At 42.3% G+C, this 22025-nt stretch overlaps 1 protein-coding gene across 1 annotated transcript in view; it reads left to right on the forward strand.

The window, feature by feature from the left end:
- Positions 1–13695: 13695 nt before the first annotated feature.
- Positions 13696–22025, forward strand: part of VSNL1 (visinin like 1) — a 58497-nt gene continuing 50167 nt past the window's right edge. Inside the window, exon 1 of the mRNA XM_008162396.3 lies at positions 13696–14022. The gene's annotated coding sequence lies outside the window, so the exon portion shown is untranslated. The remainder of the gene's footprint in view (positions 14023–22025) is intronic.

The following is a 22025-nucleotide window of genomic DNA, read 5'->3' on the forward strand; positions in this document are numbered from 1 at the left end:
AATAAATCTAAATAAAGACTATAGGTACCACAGTAAGGAAGTTACAGATCCTGAATGTAATATGCCCCCAGAATTCCTCTAATTGTAAAGGACTGGTTTGGTACATCCTTCATGACAATTCAGCATGTTCTGTACATTAGTGGATCTTATGAGAGGAGAATTAGTGATTATATATATATATATATATGCCATGATTCCCTTGGGAAGTTTTTTGACAAAGTCTTGCAGAAAGAGAAGGAAGAATCCTAGAAAGCGGGGAAGGAATATAACAGTGGGGCCCAGGGAGAGGAGTTAAGTTTCTCGCAGTGCTTTGCCACACAATTCTATTAAAGAGCAAGCTTTTTCCTAATTTTTAAAAGTCTCTCATAGATGTCTATAACTGAGGGGTGGGGGTAGGAAATAGGATGAGCACACATGTTTAGCTTTGTAATGTAATCTGACGCCTATTCATTATATATAAAATATTGTTTTACATAGTACTTAATCATGACTCCAAAGGAAAGTTGCAAAATGTCACTTACTTTGCAACTTGGCCTGAAGCCAATCAAGCTAATCACCCACTTACTACAGCTGCATATCACTTCCTGGATCTCTCCAGACCCTTTAAAGCAGTGGTTCTCAACCTTTCTAATGCCGCGACCCATTAATACAGTTCTTCATGTTGTGGTGACCCCCAACCATAAAACTATTTTCATTGCTACTTCATAACAGTAATTTTGCTACTGTTATGAATTGTAATGTAAATATCTGTGTTTTCCGGTGGTCTTAGGCGACCCACAGGTTGAGAACCACTGCTGTAGAGCTCCCAAATCCGTCAGAATCATTCCCCCAGGTGGAGGCTGCGGTCCCCGCCTGGCCACCTGCCTCTGTGACCTCCACACCTACCTCTCCCTGGGCTTCTATTCCGACCAGGACGATATGGCTCTCGAGGGCAGGCGTGGGCCACTGAGCGTCTCTTAAAGTTGCAAAACCAACGTGGCAGCGGCATCCTCTCCAGGGCGTGCAGGAGCTTACCCAAGATGAGTGGGCAACGCTCAGGATGCCGTGGAGGCCGCCCTGGCCTTGGAGAGGAGCCTGACCCAGGCCCTTGTGGAGCTGCAGGCCCTGGGTTCTACCCGCGCAGACCCTCAGCTCTGCGACTTCCTGGGGAACCACTTCCGGGGTGAGGAGGTGAAACTCATCAAGAAGATGGGCGACACCTGCCTCACCTCCGCAGGCTGGGCCCCCAGGCTGGGCTGGGCGAGTGTCTCTTCCAAAGGCTCACCCTCAAGCGCCACCAGGAGCCTTTGGAGCCCAGAGGCCTGTGAGGGGCCCCTCTGCACCCCCTGGCGTCTGGCTTTTACCTGAGCCTCTCCCCTAACTACTGGCCATTCTTTTAACCTCCTGAAGCCCCCTCTCATGCATTGGACCAAATGAAACAATAGAGCTTTTTGCAGCAAAAAAACAAACCTGTAAAAAGGCACAGGTTTTCTTGTTTTTTGCTTATAAAATCTCTGATAGGTGGAAACACACACAGAAAAAACTTATTTCAGTTCAAACAATATTTAGTACAGAATGTGTGTACTCATCACTGTGCTGGATGCCATGCTCTTCCGAAAAGCACTGGCTTTGTAGTCAGAAACACTTAAATATGTATGTCGCTCTGTTGAATAGACTTCTTCGTACATAGTAATGTAATAGTAGCACTATCTTTTTCCACTTTTACTCTCCAAACTCCTCTCTGGTAGAAGGATTAAAAAAAAAAGAAAAGACAAGTATTTCAACTTCTGCATGCCATTGAAGAAAAGACCTCTTACGCACTAACTGATTTGGCTCAGTTGATAGAGCGTTGACCTGCGGACTGAAGGGTCCTGGGTTCCATTCCAGTCAAGGGCACATGCCCGGGTTGTGGGCTCAATCCCCAGTAGGGATCATGCAGGAGGCAGCCAATCAATGATTCTCTCTCATCATTGATGTTTCTATCTCTCTCTCCTCTCCCTTCCTCTCTGAAATCAATACAAATATATATTTTTAAAAAGACCTCTTATATTGGGTTTGATTTACAAACTAATTTCCTCAAACGATAGTTACCTATACTCTACTTGAAGTACTGATACAACATGAAACTTTGTCAGGAACTTCAACATGGAAATAAGCCTGGAAAATCCCCCTGTCAAGTCTAATTTCCTCTTTCATTCATAAATCTAATCACACAGTGTTCATAAAAATTAACCCAAACAATAAGTCTCTTCTTGTTTAAATACTTTTATAATATATTCCACCATATCTGGCACAAACCTATAGTGAATAATAAAAATATAATCATCAGCTGGAAAATGTCAAAATGCATCTTTAAAACCAATATAAGAACACTGCCACTGTTAGGGGTTTTGTAAATGGAGAATTATCTATCACACCCACTATACCAACTATGAAACAGTATCATTATTAAGTTATAAAAATAATCTTCCCAGTTATCAGAACTCCCAACTGAATTTTAATTCTTCTAGATTGTAAAAGCACAGAAAACTAATCCACTGAGAATAAAAACTAAAGAGAAAGAGGGAATTGACCAACCAAATAAATACTGAGCTCTATTATGAATCGGGAACTTGGCAATTTGAATGATACAAAGTAGAAGTATAAGATCCTGTACTAAGTAGCATTACAATATATTTGGATATTAAAATCTAAAAGGAAAACTATGTGTCACAGTGATATTTCATTTAATTTTCTACTCATCTTAAGTATCTTAAGTCTACTGGCAATTGAAAAGAAGGAAATATCACTCCGGAATAGGTAGTCAGGAAAGTCTTCATGGTATTTGAATAAAACCTTGAGTCAGTAGGAAAGGTTGCAGCTATCCAAATTCAGCAATATGCTATAATCTGGCTTTTTGGTAAAAATATACCAATTTGTTGTAAAAGTCTTCATTTGGGGGTACTACAGGTTAGAAGTTGGGGGATCACTTTGGTCTGGAGATGCTCCTAGTGAGAACAGGAGATCTTTGAGGAAATCTTGCCCTGCTTAGACTCGGTTAAAGAATTCTATTCTACTCTAGCTTCAGACCTAGAATCTGGTCAGAAATCACCACCACAGCCTTTACTTGACCCAACCCTAGTTCATCCCACAGAAGTAGAGCATCAACATCACCACCAAACAGTACAATGTTGCTCTCTCTGAAGGAAAAATATTTTGTCATTAATCAGAAGAGATTTGTCTTGGGCATCTTTCCACTCATTTGTACCATTTCAATAAAATGCACTGCACACACACAAAAAGTGTTATCCTTCCTACAGGAAGAACCAAAAAGAAATATTCAGAGGAGAAAGTGAAAAGTACACTCACCTGACAGCATCAGCAACACTGTGTTTTAACTACCTTGATGTTCCTGGACAAGGCTTTCTTAATTAGTTTAAAGTGACCCTACAAGTTATTTTACCAGGTGCTGGAGAGATATAGACTCACCAAATGAACACAGGTGTTTTCTAAAGACAAGTATTCTTTCCTTTAGACCAAAGTGACAAATTATTCACACAGTACATGCTTTAAATAATATCATTAATGGTCCATTCTCTTAGATTAATAGCTTTATTAGCTCCTAAAGAGAAAGAGCTTCAATCTCTTTAAAAATCTTCAGGAAGACCTACTTTTACAAATGCATGCTGAATCCATAAAGACCAAAGAGTAAATTTTAGCTCTTTCAAAACTGACCTTCATCCACTGCATTCAAATTGCTTTCAAAATGGCCAGGATCTCAAGTTTCAATTACATATTTTTCAAGTAGTACAATGATGTATGAAAATTTTAATGTTTCCAGATAGCAGGATTTTAATAGAATATGGCCTTTATAGATTTAATCTTGGGACCGTATCTATTTGTGAATGACCCTGGAGGTTATAACGACAGTAATATGTCATTATGCTCAAGTACAATTGTGAATCTTATATAACTTCTAGAGGCCCAGTGCACAAAATTCGTGCCCCGGGTGGGTCCCCTCAGCCCAGCCTGCACCCTCTTGCAGTCAGGGAGCCCTCAGGGGATGTCTGGCTGACGGCTTAGCACCTTCGGACATCCTTAGCACTGCTGCAGATGCAGGAGAGGCTCCACCACCACCGCTGTGCTCGCCAGCCGTGAGCTGGGTTTCTGGCTGAGCGGTGCTCCCCCTGTGGGAGCACACTGACCACCGAGGGCAGCTCCTGCATTGAGCATCTGCCCCCTGGTGGTCAGTGTGCATCATAGTGACCGGTTGTTCCACTGTTAGGTCGATTTTCATATTAGCCTTTTATTATATAGGATGAAGCTGGTGCCTATAATTAAGAACTAAATTAGTATAAGTCTTAGTCAACTGATCACCTTTGTGTGTGCAGCTCAATGTAGCTTTGTTGTTGTTAATTTATTATCTTACTAGAGGCCCGATGCATGAAATTCATGTAAGGGTAGGCCCTCTCAGCCCTGGCTGCTGCCTTGGCCCTCACAGCCACCCCAGCTGCCTCATGGCCCTGCAACTCCACCCCCCCACCCCCGCCCACTGGTCATTCCAGAAGGTTGTTCTGCCGTCCAGTCTAATTAACATATTAGCTCTTTATTATATAGGATTTAATACTCTATAAGTAGGTAGTTATGATTACACCAACTAAGCAATTTTATTCTACAGTGATATTCATGTATTGGAGAGTTAGGAAGGTCTTAGGACATATCCCTCATGAATATTAAGGCTGTACAATACATTAAATAAATAATACAATTAATATGTTATTTAGTTTTATTCATCCAATCCACAATCAGAATCAATAAGGTCTATGGTCAATGAATGTTTCTAAAATCATTATATGTGCTGTTAACCTATGTAAAAAAACACACATTATATTGGCAAAGTGTTATATAAGTCTAATTTCAAAATATTGCCTAACATTAGTGTTATTAATACTCACTTTTATTAGAACATCTATAAACTAGCCTGGGAAATCTTAAACAGAATTTGTATTACTTCTAGCACTGGCACTGTGATCAATGTACCTAATCTGATTTTCATGAGCAACAATATGAAAAGTCTCTAAGGAAATTATTTTAAATGAACTCAAAACCAAAACCATGAATTTAATTTAGTTTTTGATAGGAAGAAAGTGGCTCAATATCATCTTAGATGCAAATTAGCTCTATTAATTTACTCTGCAGAGTTTTGTGGGTGACTAATATCTTGAATTTTTGAGCTACAGAGCCCTACTTTTAGGTAGAGTTTTAATATTTCTCAGTTTATCAATGAGGAAATTAAGTCATGAAGGTAACTTAATTTGCCCAAGACCACATCTGAGAAGTAGCAAAGTTGGTTCATGAATCTATGTCTCTCAATTCAAAGTCCAGTCATTTTCATAGAAAAAAAAAGGGGGGGGGTCTATTTGTATAAAAGAAAACTTTATCTTTCTATTATCTTGCTACCAGAATAGTCTTTATTGAAAACCTAAATGTCAATTGCTGTATTTAAGTGCAATTATTCTCTGTGTTAATTTCCTAGGCTGTTGTAACAAGATATCACAGAATGGGTGGCTTAAAACAATAAAAAATGTATTTTCCTACAGTGCTGGAGGCCAGAAGTCTGAAATCGAGGTATCACTGGTGCTGATTCCTTTGGGGGGCTCTGAGGCAGAGTCTGCTCCAGCTGCAGGTGGTTGCTGGAAGCCCCTGACATGACTCCAGTCTCTGCCTCCATAGTCACCTGTATATGTCTCTGATCTGTGTCTTTACCCTTCTCATAAAAACACCAGTTATTCTGGATGTAAGGCCCATTATGCGCTCATCTTAACCTGTAAAGAACCTATTTCCAAATAAGGTCTCATTCTTATGTTCTGCATGGACATGAATTCTTGAGGGCATGCTATTTAACTCAATACATCTTCTTACCTAAATAGTGATAAAGAACAGTTAAGAAACATTTTTTTTTTCTATCCTGAGTTAACTTACTCTTCTTTGGCTTATAGATTTTTTTAAAAATATCTTAACATTTGCCCTGGCCGGTGTGGATTCAGTTGGTTGAGCACTGTCCTGTGCACAGAAAGGTTGCCCGTTCCATTTCTGCTCAGGGCACATGCCCTGGTTGTGGGATCCATCCCTGGCAGGGAGAGTGCAGGAGGCAGCTGATCCATGTTTCACTCTCACATGGATGTTTTTTTTCTCTCTCTCTCCCTCCCTCTCTCTAAAAAATATCAATTAAATATTTTAAAAATATGTTTTAACATTTTATGGATCATTAATAAGGATTTTGAATTTGAAGTTATTACTGTTTCTTTAATTGGTGACCAGATCCAAATAATTTCAAAATTATGACATGCTTTCCTATGGACTCCAAGTTTATTATGTTAGATGTGATATTTAATTTGGTGTTTTATTTCCTCAACAGCAAAATTAAGCTACTAGTAATTAAATTACCTATCTCACAGGGCTATTATGAAGATTAGGTGGAGAATATAATGAGTATATTGAATATTATAAGAATATTGAAGAGTAGTATGCATTAAGAAAAGCAAAGATGTTATTTTTAATTGTAACAACTTTAGCTGTGCTAAATAAGAGTTGCAAAGTTCTTGGTACATGGCATCAACATTTTCACAACTGAAGCTGTAGATTTAGCTCAGTCATCATCTCTTTTGGGGTCCCTTTCATAATCTATGGTAGGTTCTTTCACAAATATTCTGCCATACCTTTGTGCTTAGAACAGAATTTAGAATTTATCAAACTGCTTTTTAATTATATATTAATTTATCAAACTGTTTTTTAATTATCTATTTAATTATCCATTTCCTGGAACAGACTGAAAGCCTTTTATAGGCAGGGATATATCTTTTTTTTTTTAATACATTTTTATTGATTTCAGAGAGAAAGGGAGAAGAAGGGAGAGGAAGGGGAGAGAGAGAGAAACATCGATGATGAGAGACAATTATTGATCAACTGCTTCCTGCATGTCCCACAGTGGGGATTGAGCCCACAACCCAGGCATGTGCCCTAACCAGGAATCGAAACATGACCTCCTGGTTCATAGTCCAAAGCTCAATCACTGAGCCATGCCTCTGGGCAGGGCTGTGTCTTATTAACCTTTGAACCTTCATCCTCTAGCTTTAGATAGTCAATAAATATTTGCTGGATAAGGACAGTAGTAATAGCTGCTACATTTGGTTCACTTTTATGGTACACTACAGGCCCAGTGCATGAAAATTCATGCACTGGAGGGGGGGTCCCTTAGCCCAGCCTGCCCCCTCTCACAGTCCAGGAGCTCTTAGGGGCAGGAGGTATCCCGGCGATCAGGGAAGGTGACACCCCCATCACACCTCTGCTGCTGCCACTGCCAGCAGTGCAAGCCTCGGCCGGCCCTGGTTACCTGAGCCTCGGGCCAGTCCTGGGAGGCTAGGCAGCCACCATCGGAGGCTTGCCTGAGCCTCGGGCTGGCTCTGGGCAGCTGGGGGGCTGAGGAGACTGGGCACCGCCATCTTTGAGAGCGTGGCAGTTAATTAGCATATTCCCTCCTTATTGGCTGTGGGGGCCACCATCTTTGTGAGGGTGTGATGGTCAATTAGCATATTCCCTCTTTATTAGATAGGATTAAGGGAAATTATTTACCTTTAATTCATTTTTTGAAAGCTCACAATAGACTACCTTTTCCAGATTAACTCTGAAACAGAAGAGCTATATTTGATATATTGCCCATCAAAATATTCATGAAAATACAGAAAAAAAGACAAAAATGTGTCCCTAACAATGTAAACTAAAGCTAAGAAAATGTGATAGATAAGTTTGAGGGCAATTTCAACTTGCATTGTAAGATGAGTTATAATAGTACCTATTTCACAGGTAAATAGAGTTGTATAACAGTTATCTTGCATTTATCCACGTTTTAGGTGGATAAAAAGGTAGTAATTTATAGAGAGGAAATTATAATATTAATTGTAATGGGGTGAAGAAGGAGGAGAAATTGAGGCTAACTAACTGAAGAGTGGCATCTGGAGATATTACTAATATATACATTGCCTCAATTTCCTCCTCATATGTAAAATGGGTTATAATAATACCTATTTTACACATAAATAGGATTGAACACTGGTACAAAGTAGGTGTTCAAGAAGTGTTAAATACATGAATAATGAATGGATCCAAAGGAATTCAACCTCCTCATCCACTACTGAACACCACCATGAATTACTTGCACAGGGTTGTTGTTGTTTTTCTCTTTTAAAAAATCAGTACAATCCACCCTCCTAGGTACTTAAGACACATTCTGAAAAAAAATCAAGGATCCTCAAGGGTGACCCTTTCTCCTCTTGAACCTCCTTGGGATGGTAAAATGAACTTTAAAGGAGGAATATGATAACACTCAAAATGCAGAAGGCCACTGTCTCTTTGCTCCTTCTGGAAGTTAGGTGAAAATATAAACTCAATTATGAAAATCTTTTGGTGAAGGATGGTGGTTTTATTTTTGTTGGTTGTCTCAGAGGAAGTGTAGAATTCATTCTTTTTATTTCATCTTAAATTGTATGCTAAGATTCTCTGTTGAGTTTGAGAGTTTCATTAAAAATTCAAAGGAACAATATTAAGGGAAATAGAGATTGAATGGAGAAACAAGTCAGTAGATCTGCTGTAGGCCAAGAGGGCTTTTGAAGACTCTCACGGATCAGATGGTCTCCAAAGTACCTAATTCTGGAATTTGAATGCATGATTCTATTTGCAATGGCTAATTGCAACACCACTGAAAACAACTGCAGCCTAGCATATAGGACTACCCAAAAAGTCATTGAAGAAAAGAAATAGGGCCCTAACCGGTTTGGCTCAGTGGATAGAGCCAACTGAAGGGTCCCAAATTCGATTCTGGTCAAGGGCATGTACCTTGGTTGCGGGCACATCCCCAGTAGGAGGCGTGCAGGAGGCAGCTGATGGATGTTTCTCTCTCACCGATGTTTCTAACTCTCTATCCCTCTCCCTTCCTCTCTGTAAAAGTCAATAAAATATATTAAAGAAAAGAAATAGGCTCATAGATAGTCCAACTCTGCTACCATTTCTTTTGTGTTGCCACTAAAAATAGTGGTAAACATTTCCAACTTCGGAGCACTGCTCTGAACCTATAGGTTAGGCCCAAACGTGGAGGAAAGAATGGAATAAGACATTTCCTGTTCTTAAGGCTGTAGACCATACATTTGCAATGACCATTTCTGAGACTCCAAGAAACTTCTAGGAAACCCAAAGCTTTGACAATAATTCATTCAGCAGGGACTTAAGAAACTTTTATGGTGAATTGTTCAAACTTTAACGGAAATTGGTGACAGTCAAAAGTTACCTTTCAAACTGAATTGAGGTTCAATCATGGATTGCAGAGATAAATCGGGAGTGGCCTGGGAGACATGATCAACCCAGTCCATTAAAACTGGGCCTTTTCATCCTTCCCTGTCCAGAGAGGCGGGGAGCTCTCCCTCTAATTGCATGGAAATTGCTCCTTCCTGATCTTGCATCTTTTTAATTATTTTAGAAAAAAAACATGTAGAAGGAATACAAAATTATATGATGAAGCAATTTATGTGTCAGTAAAACTCCTGCTGTAAGGTTTTATTCTAGGTGATAACGTCCTGTTTGCGTTTAGGAGCTTATTTTATGTTGTTGGTCTATTCACGTATTTTTTAAATGGGATAAAAAAAATGAGGATAAATATAATTATCTTACATAATGCATCTCCTCTGTGAGGATTAATACTCTTAGCCTTTTAAAATAAGGGCACTTTACCCATACAAGAAAATTACTATCATTATTCTTTATGAATTTAAATGAGTATAAATCAGTTTTTCCAATTCCTGTCTCTTTTCATTTTAATGACGACTTTCCAACACTTAATCTTCCTTCCAATTTCCTAAATGCCCTCATGTCTTAAGTTCCACCCTTCTTGGTTCGTATATTTTATACACAGCATGTCTAATAAATAATATTACCGTGAGCTCACAAGATGACAAGCGTAGACCTGTTATGCTACTGCCATTTTGCACTTTTACTGTGATTCTCAGTTTTCATCTTGGCCACGCTACAATTAAAGTGAATGGGAAAACTAAATGAAGTTGGGTACACCTAAAAAAAAAGTCATTCTTTGATTTTATTTTTTAATCTGGGAAGGGGTGAGGTGGAAATAAGGCAACTTCAAGTAAGAAGGTAATTTGCAACCAAGGAAAGGAAAATGGCTCCCCAGTTGTTTCTGGGCAAGCGAAGATTCTACAAGGTCCTCCAGAAAAACTCAAACAACCGCCTCCCTCCCTTTTGCACCTTCCTTCCCGCCCTCTCCCAAGTCCGGACTCACCCCCTCCACCCCTAAAAAATCTCCATTGTGTGAAAGCTGACACTTCCGGGGGTCTGCAGTGTGGGGCACCGGGCTTTAAGTAATGGGGTAACAGCTACAGCTGGCGGCATTCTTCAGTTAACACGGGGATAATTGCAGCCCCCCTACCCCAGGACGCCTAGGCGTGGGGGCTGCACCCCGCTGCTCTTTGCTCACCCCGGACATCGGCATGGAAAGAAAGAAAGGCTCCCCTATTTTTTTTTAGCTTCCTACCACATTCCTGTCTTACCGCTCATCCTACCACACTAAAAAGGGCAACTGCTTTCTGTAATTTAAAAGATAACATTCCTTCGCTATCTTTCAGAATTGGCTTCCCTTCTGTGACTCCGCTGCACACAAAACTCCACCAAAGGGCATCTCAGAACATTTTTAAAACAGAAAAAAATATTAATGCTTAAAAAGACAAGGTTACGCAATAGCTGGAGATTAAAAACTAAGATTAAGATAGCATATGACCGAACAACTCTTCAGTGCAAATAGAACTAAAAAGCAAACAACAAAACAAAAACCCTGCCCGCCCAATTACACAAAGCTGCTTTACCAAAACGCACGCATCTAAAATCTGCCTTAAACAGAGCACGGTTTGCAAGTGTCAGTGTTCATTTTTTTCCTAACCACGAGTTCAAAGTAAGTTATCTAACCCTAACATCGCCACGAAAGAGACCTCCTGGCGCAATCATTAGATGCGGCTCTACGAAGCGGAGAATGGCACCGTGCCCTCTACAGCCCACGCGGATGGCGGTGCGGAGACGCCGTCCGAGGGAAACCGGGGAGGCCAGCATACAGATGCTCTAATAGGGCACATGGACCAAAGACGGGAAATTACTTTGAAAGCTTTGGAGGTTGTCGCCACCGCCAACCAAAGCCGCACACCAGGACTAACTTTGCCCAGACCCCAAGCAGGAAACAGCATGAATAGGCTGGGCGAGCCGGCTGCGCAGTGCGCACTGCGGCGCGGGAGCGCGGGGCCGCTCGGAACCTGCTGGGCTGCCGCAGCGCCCGGACCGCGCGCCCCGCTCCGGGCCGCTCCGCGCTCCGGGTTTCCGCGCTCACCAGCACCGCGCGGGAGAGCCCGGCTGGTGGGGAACCTGGGTGAACTGGGTCCCCGGAGTCCCTAGAGCATTCTGCCCCTTTGCGCGGTCTTCCCGAGGCCTCGGGCCCAGGGAACGTGTTCCTGGCTCTGGGCCGGCCAGGTTGGCATTTTGCAGGAGGCTAGGCCCTCACCTAGCTGGCTTTCCATTGCCACACACTCAGGAAGCAGAGTTTTTTCTGGCCGCTTAAGTAGCCTCAAGTTCTTCCAAGCCTGACACCCCAGCTTGCAGCTAGGAGCATCTCTCTCCTGGAAAGAGATATTTTCAGCCTAGAGCTGCGATTTTCAACCGTTGTGTCCCCAGCCAGTGTGCCTCCAGAATTTTTAAAGCATGCAATACCTATTTATTTAGCCAGGGGCATTGACCTCTCTTCCCTTAGATTGCCAAATTAAAAAAAAAAAAAAAAAGACAAAGGCCACACAGTAGCTGTCCAGTGTGAATGAATCAAAATTATACTTTTTTTTGCTCATATCAGCTACAAGATATATTTTTGTTTGTGCCACAGAATTTTATTTTTTATTAAATTTTGTTATTGATTAAGGTATTACATGTGTACATATCTTCCCATTGCCCCCCCACCCCATTCCCATATATGCCCTCACACCCTCCCCCCCCCCCAGTGTCTTGCGTCCATTGGTTGTGCTTATATGCATGCATACAAGTCCTTCGGTTGATCTCTTATCTTCCCCCCTCCCCTCCCCAACCTTCCCGCTGTAATTTGACAGTCTGTTTGATGCTTTACTACCTCTGTATCTATCCTTTTGTTCATCAGGTTATAATGTTCTTTATTATCCATAAATGAGTCAGATCATGTGGTATTTTTCTTTTATTGACTGGCTTATTTCACTTAGCATAATGCTCTCCAGTTCCATCCATGCTGCTGCAAACGGTAAGAATTCCTTCTTTTTAATAGCAGCGTAGTATTCCATTGTGTGCCACAGAATTTTAGTAACCAGTTTATACATGCCACAAGATGGGAAAAGTTGAAAATCGCTGGACTAGAGCCCATTTGCCGTGGGAGATGCTCTTGGCGTCCTCAGCACCAAAGGTTAACTCAGCCTCTTTCCTGGGGGTGGTGAGGTGTGCGAAGGCTCTTGGCGAATTGTAAAGCTGTCTGCTTAGGGAGGACATCGATCTTCATTGGGCCCCAGAACTTTCCTCCCTTTAGAAGAAAATCCCCGCCCGAATGTGAACTTCAGGAGGGGTTTTGTTCACTGCATTACTTCCAAAGCATAGAACAGTGCCTGATAGTCAGTAGGAAGGTGGTCAGTGAATAATTGTTGAATGAATGAAAGTACAAGCATCCACACTTGAGGAAACGGATTGGGTTGGAAACATCAGTGAATTCTCCTTGCTTTTCCTGGTCGGGAAGCAACCAAACATTTACTGGGCAGTGCTCTTTGCCAAGTCTTCTAGGCTTTGGCAGGCCAGTGGGGAGCAGAGGAGGCTGGCAAACATACATTGCTCAAGGACAGAAAAAGGAAAGGGGCGGGGGGGGGGGGCAGCGGATATATGATCCCTTAGTTCAAGCCCTCAACCCTGAATTCCAAGGGTGAGTCATCCCCCCCTTGGCTTCCCACCCCCCACGTCTCACTAAAAGCATATTCAAAAAGCACATCCAATCAGCAATAATGAAGTGCATAAAGAAGGCACTGTTAAACATTAGTTGATGGTTAGCATGATTTGCTCAAGGTCACACAGGGCAAGCCTCGGACCCAGCTCCTTTGAACACCCGTTTCTCCATCGCCTGTCTGGGCCTGGACCATCCGGGCACTGGGATACTCCAGGGCCTGGCTCCCAGTTCTCTAGGATGAAGGGGCTCACGCAAAGGCATCACCAGGAGGGTTCCTTTGGGGAGCCCAGGTGATGGGCCCCCAGATTGCTGGGAACGCTTCCTTCTGAGAACGGGGTTTCTGCAGTTTGCTCTGACAAAGCCTGGGCTGGGGGCTCTCTAGGGCTGAGAGCGGTGGGAAAAGCAGGGTCCACGTGTCCCATCTCTGGCCGCAGCCTTCACCACCAGACTCGGCATGGGCATCGGCGGCGGGGCGAGGTGAACCCAAGTCACCCTCCCTCACCCCTCTCCAGGTGCCGCTGCTCGGGTAGCCTGGCACCTTTTTTCCTACCTACTTTCCTTCTGAGTGTCTGCTAAAATCTGGAGAATGGAATTTACCCGCGGAAACTCCGAGCCCCTCCAACTGAGCATGCGCCAATGCCAGGCAGCTTTTGGTCATCGGCTCCCGAGCTCTCCGAGCCGGGGCTGCGGAGCCGGAGGGGCGGGGGGAGGAGGACCGGGAGCCGGTGCCTGGCGAGGCGGCCGCTCGCGCGCCTGCGCACCCAGCTCCAGCGGCCCCAGGTTTTCTATGGGATTCCCAATCCGCAGCAGCGATTCACCCGAGCGTGCAGCTGCGGCCGGCGGGCTCGGAAGGCGCGATTCCAGAGGGATTTAAGCAGCCTAGAGCTCCGGAGGGGGGGACCAGAGCGCGGCTTCCCCACGGAGACGCCTTCACCCTTTTGCTGGAATTCAATAGAAATAGAGAAAGAGCTGCCGAGTTTGGCCGTTTTCGTTAAGTCGCCGTGCGCAGCGCTGTAACTGTAAGTGGAAAACAATCTTCGTTGCCTTTCTGCGTGTGGGGCGCAGCCAGTTGCCGGGGAGGTGCTTTGGCTGTCGCCACACACTTTGCTTTGCACACAGATGCGTCTGCAGGCGCGGTGACAGTCGCTTTGGTCGATGCTGGCTCGCTGAATGCACTGTTCGTCCCGGGTGGGGGGGGGGCTGTTTTGGAATAATGGGGTGGGGGAAGGGGGTGTATCTACGCGGCGTGTTTTGGAGGGGTGTCTTAGGCTAGATTTAAGAAAGGTGAAACGGAGGTGCTTTTTTTTTTTTTTTTTTAAGTTGAAGTCTTATCAATCGTAGGATTTCCTTAATAGAGATTTAAGGAACTAATTGACCGATTGTGAAGTTTTCCGGTTGCTGATCAAACTCACTGAGCGGTTGCCGTCGAGTAGCGACCTGTCATTCGCGGGGTGAGTGCACCATTTTCCCCGCCGTGGAGGAGCCGCGAAGGTGTTCGCCGAGGAACACTCAGCGGGCGAGCTGGTGTGGGAATCGGGGCTGGTTTCCCAGCGGATCTAAGTGCTGAGAACCACACAGCGAGGCGCAAAACAGGCGCATTTCCCTCCGTATTTAGAAACGAGTGGCTAATTTTTTTCCTTCGTGGTTTGTCGTCACGGTGGTGAATGGTGAGAAAAGGGAGAGATATTCCGCCGCGCAGTCAGCCCGCTGTGCGGAACGGAGTCGGAGACCGAATGAATGGGGAGTCAGACCCAAACTAGTTACCTGCCTCTGCACCCGGCATTGGCCTTGGGGAATGCGGGGATGGGGAACCCAGAGGTGTTACGGTTGGCAGCGTTCCTTTAGAGGAGGAAAGGTCGTTTTGTGTTTTTTTTTGTTAAAATGGATTGTTCCTTCCCAGAAACGGGAGAAGTCTCTGCAAGGTCAACCCCCCTCCCGCCTGTGGAAATCGGAGGTGCTGGTGAATGGGGGAGGGGGCTGCGGGAGGAAACGGCGGGGCTCCGTCCCCGCGCTCAGCGCTGCACTGCGCGGATCCGTGCCCTGGGAGCTGCCGGAGGGGGCATCCATTTCTCTAGAGTCGCCCTCCTGCCCGTATTGTGGAGACCACAGTGAAATGGAAATGCAGTGGGTGTAGAAAACAGGTGTATGCTATCTCTGTGTCGCGTCCAACTTCGAGACAAGAGGAGCAAGGGAGTTGTATTCCTACATAATCATTTAAACAAAAAAAATTTTTTTAAAATAAATTTCAGGTTGCGACAAATTAAAAAGGAAACTCTTGTGAAAACACATTTGATCTCCACTACCATCAAAAGTGCCTGCCTGTGTGAGTGGTGGTGGTGGTGGTGGTGGTGGTGGTGGTGTGTGTGTGTGTGTGTAGGGGGGAGGGTGGCTTCCACATCACTAAACACCTCACCCAAGAGTGCACCCACATGAAGCTTGGGTGTTTAATAACCCCAGAAAATGCTGCACTGACGCCTGCGGGCAGAATGGTCTGAGGCAGGCAGACAGGAGCAGAGGATGGCCAGGGTGCTGGATTTCCATGGAAAAAGCAGGTTCCATTTCTGGGACGAAATGAAAGAATTTTTTTTTCCCCCAAAATGGGGCAGATCATGATAGAGCTCTTTAACCGTTTGTCAGTCCAACTATCTAGAACCTACTCAAAGGAATTTATAATTTATTTAAGTGTATGAAATTTGAAATAGAAAATTCGAGAATAACCTCTCCTTGGGAGCCCAAAGTATAAATGAGACTGCCTTCTCTGTTCCTCTCTTCCTTACTTCAGGGCGGAAGGAGCAATCATTTGTCACAATCGAGCCACACTCCTTGTCATCACTGAGAGCTGAGCCGGCTCCAGGAGCGGTGCAGGTGTGCACCGCGTTGGTAAATGACTGGCGGAGGAAGAGGGAGAATTCGGTATTAAAGTTCAGAGACGTTTGGTCTCAGATACTCTGGTTCACAGGCTGACAGTTATAGAGGATCACACCTGGCCCAGACCTTCAAAAGCATCTAGTCCAAATACCTGGTTTGTACAGATGAGGAATGGAGGCGCAGGGCCATGAGCTAGGGAAAATTCAGTTAACTTCTAGCCTCTGGAATAGACAATTACAAAGTAATGTTGAATGGGACTGATCCCTTCTCTCTGCACCTTTAACATCCTCAGTGACATTGCTGAAATTGTCAAATAAGTACTTATTTGCTCCCAAAACATCTTTCCAAAAGGTCCCAAGGGTTTCTTTTCACACCATCGCACTTCTCTGCCTCTTCTTGTGAAGTCTCTTTTCTATTGCCCCTCACCTCTACCAGATGCATCTCTTTAGATGTTGAGTCTGGCTTCCTGGCCTTCTCTGCACCACAGTCATTTATTTATTTTACATCTTTGGAGGTTTTAGAGAGAACTGGCGAACCAGTTAGATCTCCAGCTCCTGTTTGAGGACTGCCCAGGCCCATCTCCATCCCTACCCTGCGGTGTTTCCAGAATTCTTCAGAGCACCCTGCCTTCAGAGACACTGCAGGCGCCATGCCCATTCTTCTGCCTTCTGGCCTCTTCCTGAGCTGCTGCAGCTTCAAGCACTGAGACACTGTGGGGTGAGGAAGCTGCAGGGCACACACACCAGTGCTCTGCCAGCTCCTCTGCCTCCTAGAAGGCACAACCCAACTCCAAGATGCCTGTCTCTGGCTTCCTGGCAACCCTCCAGAGGAAGCCACCTTCAGAAAAGATGGAGGGGTTGGGGGGGGGGGAAGGAGGCCTGAGAAAAGAACGCCTGACTGCTTCAACCTGACCAGGCCCACAGAGGCCAGCAGCGCAGCTTCCAAAACCTTTAAAGCCCTTCAAGGGCGTGCGCAGCTCTTCCTGCACAGCTTTCCTCTCTGTCTGGCTGGACGAGGACTGCCACACTGGCCATAAGACCTGCCTGTGTGAGCCTTCTCCTCTTGCCTCCTTTCCTCCTCCTTTTCTCGCACCTGCTTTCTCTGTTTCTCCCTTTCTTCCAAAAACATTTTCCCGAGTGTCTAAATAACAACGTTCTGGTCGGTTTGAAAATAATCCAGGTCTTCCTGTTCCTTCTCCCAAAATGCAATCTCTCAGGGCACTCAGAAAGATAACCAGAACTAACCACAACTGTCCCCTTGAGGGAAATGCCAGGAATTCTTACCGAAGAAAGCTGAGGCCTTAGGGAAGGCTGGTGGAAGACAGAGTCTGAGTCTCTCATTTGAGAGAGTAGCCAATCCCCAGGGAAGGTGTTGAGGAAGTAAGGTGATGCCTTTCTCAACACATTCACCAACTAACAAGCGAATTCCACCCCCCTCCACCCCCCCATCTCGGCAAACCTTTGCTGAATTGGACTGAGCTCGCTCTAGGATAGTCTGTTCCTAACAAAGGCTGTTGTGTCAGATGACACCTGGTCTTGCTATCCCATTCTGAAAACAGGCATTCCAGGATTTTTCTGAACACCAGGTAGCCTCTGCAGACTGCAGAGACTTGTAGTTGCGAAGTGCTCTGCTTTGTCTCGCGAGGCTATGAATCCCATATCTGAATCCCAGGATAACGTGATTAGAAATGCTGTCCTGGGCAACCTATAGGTTTTCTATTGGGTTGCACATGGTTATGGATTCCAAACATTGCTGAGGAGCTCCATGGGGAGTTTAACATCAATATCAAATGCGCAGTTTCCTAATTCACAAGAGCAGTATATTTTAATGTCATTCTAAAGGTCTTTTTCGTTATGTTGAGTGATTTCTATGCTCCTAAGATTTGTGATTATTTAGGAAGATAAGAAAGTTCTTTTAGAAGGACTCACATTCAGTTAATCTAACGTTGAAATTGACAATGTCCATTTCAGTTATATTTAGTAGATATAAACATTAAGTTTCATAAAATATCAAATGATACAGAGATAAATTAATAAGTGATTGATATTTCTACTATTCCAGTGGTTAACTCATATAATTAATAGAGTATATGAACTAGAAGGGAACCATATAAGTTACCTAATCCATCCTTCCAATACATAAAAATACAGTATATTAAGGAACATTTTTATCTTAAAGACATAGCTACAATATGAAAGCGCTGTCCACAAGGGCAGATATTTTAATGACCTTTTTCATATCTCTATGATGGCTTTTATAGTAGATACTCTATAATATTTGTCAATTAAATATTTGTTCTAACAAGAATCAGTTGTATGTACCTTGTTAATTATATCAAGAAATTAAATCTTCTACTAGAAACCTGTGAACAATTAACATTGCTATAAATATCTTTATGTTACTTAACAGGAAAGAAAAGCTACACTAAAGAAGATTTTATAATTTATTTCCAGTAAAGATATAAAGTACCTTTAAGAGTGCTTTTTAATCTACTCATATGAGTATCCTCCCTTTCATCTCTTACTAAGTAAAATCATAATTGTTTTTACCTATTTTCAAGAATTGTTATTAATAATTCAAAGAAGTGATGTAAACCTAGCCTATGGCAGCTATGTGCACCACTCATTTAGATGATGGGTCTCTTGAGCTATGGAATTATTTTAACATGTTCACACAGTGAAGGGACCATAACACTGCATTTCTCATTTACAGTTGGTTTCTAAAGATAACTTGTGCTCTCTTAAGTGAATCAAAATAGTTTGAGTTGCTCACAGCTTGAATCATTGAGAACTTCACAAATGGGAATGTTGGGGGTGCTTTAGAAGCTACTTAATGAATGAAACAGAAATGGAATAGCAAATTACTGAAGAATCCTCAAAGAGGTTTGACACTTTAATAATAAGGTGCCTGTGAATACATTAAAGAGATGTTCTATACTCTGATCCGTTAACTTAAAGCATGCAAGTCAGATAATTTGTAATTCTTATGCCTTCTCTGGATATCTCAACTGCCTTACTTCACTGTATTTCTTACAAAGATGACCTACTGTATAATTACCAATTGTTTATTTTTTAAGAAGATAATGCACTGTATTTCTAACCATTTGTTGGATAATTTTTAGTTGAGCAATCTATTTCCTTTTGTTCTAAATTACAATTAAGACTTGGAATACTCTCATTCACCAAGTGGCCTTCAAGCTCAATATAGCTAAGAATAATTGGTGAACTTTTTATAGAAAGTAGGTCTCTCTTAATTAACAAAGATTTCATTTTTATGAAGTATTATTCATTAAAGGGAGAGTATACACAAATCAGTTAAATTTGCCTACAGTTATTATAGATCTATTAAATGAATCCTATTTTTTTCATTCTTGCTCATATAGCTACTTTCTGAAAATGGAAATCTGTCACTTTAAATGTACTTTTTTATCCTTTTTTTTGGATCTTGTTTATTATCTCTTAAGCTCTGAAAGACTATGAACTTTTGAGGAGCTGAATGTAAACAGGTTTTTTGCAAATCATTAACATGTTAAATGTGCTTTGGAGCCTGGATGAATTTTCTCTAATTCACACAAGTAGGCCCTAATATTTCTGCTCTTTCATATTTCAGGATGTTTAGGGCAGTTGAAGGTTTCTTAAAATAGTAGACTCTGGTGGTACAGGAATCTGTGGTGTTTTATATTTTGTATTGGTCTTATTAATTTATGATTAGTGAGTTTATTTCTGAAATGCAATCTTGAATTATTAGTGAAATGCCTCATTGGAGGCCCATTAAGCATTATCAATAAAGTTGACATGCTTATTAATATAATATTTTATTTTTAATGTACCAAAAGAGACTGCATAAGTCTGACTCAATTAGCAACTTCTTCTTGATGGAATTGTTTGGCATTTGATGCTGTTAGTTAATGGAAGACTATCAATTTTGTTTATTACAGAAGTTCAAGTGTTTTTTAAATGTATACATAAGGTACTTTCTTGCTCATGAAACATTTTATAAAAAATAAGTTTAAATTCTATACAAAATGGTTAGTTTTTCTTTTAAATACTTATAAAGGTATTTTTCCTCAGAATGAGATGAAAATTATTTAATGTTTCCTCATTTTTTATTTGTAAATGGGCAAATTCCTCAGCCCTCACCAATGTTTCAACTGGCTCAAAAGAAATGAGAGGAAATGTAAACAAGAATTTTCAAGCTAGAAATCTATAATATAAAAAGCTAAGTGACCGTCCAACTGTCCGACCATCTGACCGTCCAGTACATATGACACGCACTGACCACCAGGAGGCAGACGCTCAACACAGGAGCTGCCGAGCTGCAGTGACTTGGCAGCAGTGGTTTTGGGTGACACATCCTGGAACCAGAGAGGAGAGACCCCTATTCCTCGTGGGGTCCATGCGATTCCACCTTCAGCCTTGGGTCATGTTGTTGCTGGGGTATTGTCGGCCCCAAATTTGGTTTACTGCTGAGCTGTGGTGACTTGGCAGCGGCGGTTCTAGGGTAATGCACCCTGGAACCAGAGAGGTTAATTTCCTTTCAATGTGCACAAATCCATGCACCGGGCCATTAGTACTTAGATAAAAATCGCCATTTCCACTGCTTATTAGTTCCATGATCTTGGATAATTGTTTAAACTCTCAGCCTCAGTTTTCATTTAAAATAGTAGTTCACAGAATTCTTGAAAAGAAAAAAGAAGACTATTTATGTAAAAAATATAACATAATGCTTTATTACTAAAAATGTACAATATCATCCCTTTCATGAGAAATCAATGGTTCATAAACCACTAGTCTCTGAACAGTAGTAATCCCATTCATGGTGGAACCTCTGAATAAGAAATTAAGCTATTGAAAGCATTGAACAGTTAATAGTGCTTAACCTACAAAATAAATAACTATTGAATAAATGTGCCAAGCACTGTGTAGTCACTGTAGAATCAACATTAAGACACCACTGGAGACTTCAAGGAATTTATGCCTTAATGAGAAAGACAGATAAATGAATTCCAGTAAGTCAAGTGAAGTAAAAAGGTGGTATCAACGCATACAGGAGAGAATCTATAGAAGAAATACCTGAACTATATAGTGGAAAGTACAGAAAACTGGGAGTCTTTAGATGTGTTTTAGTCATCACACCTGTCATCATAAGTGTGAAGTCCTAGAAAAGTTACTTTTCTGAGTTTAGTTTCCTTGTATGAAAATAATATGAAATTACCTACCTTCTCTAGTTGGCAGTTATGAAATTGAGATGACTTTGAACATAATCTGTAGATTATATAGTGCCATGTAATGGTAAAAAAATTTTTTTAATATATCTTTATTGATTTCAGAGAGAAAGGGAGAGGGTGAGAAAGATAGAATCATCAATGATGAGAGAGAATCATTGATCAGCTGCCTCCTGCACATCCCACACCAGGGATCGAGCCTGCAACCCGGGCATGTGTCCTGACCAAGAATTGAACCGATACCTCCTGGTTCACAGGTCAACGCTCAACCACTGAGCCATGCATTCTGGGCAGTAACAAATGTATTATTATCACAACTTTAGAATTTTAATTTTATCTTTTTAAAAATATATATATATTATTGATTTTTTACAGAGAGGAAGGGAGAGGGATAGAGAGTTAGAAACGTCAATGAGAGAGAAACATCGATCAGCTGCCTCCTGCACACCTCCTACTGAGGATGTGCCTGCAACCAAGGTACATGCCCTTGACCGGAATCGAACCTGGGACCTCTCAGTCTGCAGGCTGACGCTCTATCCACTGAGCCAAACTGGCTAGGGCTAGTTTATCTTTTATAAAAAAATGTAAGACTCAAAAGTACTGATCTTGTGCAAATTATTGCATCAAGGTTATATCTGCTTCTTCATCACTTAGTTCAAAACTGAACTGAGACAGGAGAGATTGAATTGGATCTAAGTGGGAATATATGTTTAAAGTAGACAGAACTTTTTAATATCTAGGAAAAAAAACCACTTTTCTGATACCTGAAAGTGACCTGAAAATATATAGATCAGCCCAATTTATCATCCTGGGATGGGGCAGGGAAACACGTAGAGAATATTTGAAGCAGTAGTTAAAGAATAAAGCTATATAGCCAATGCATCGATAAACTGGTTATAAAAAGAGCTGTACGAAGTGGCATATGATTTG

This window comes from Eptesicus fuscus, chromosome 16 (assembly GCF_027574615.1).
Source record: "Eptesicus fuscus isolate TK198812 chromosome 16, DD_ASM_mEF_20220401, whole genome shotgun sequence".
Classification (NCBI taxonomy): Eukaryota; Metazoa; Chordata; class Mammalia; order Chiroptera; family Vespertilionidae; genus Eptesicus; species Eptesicus fuscus.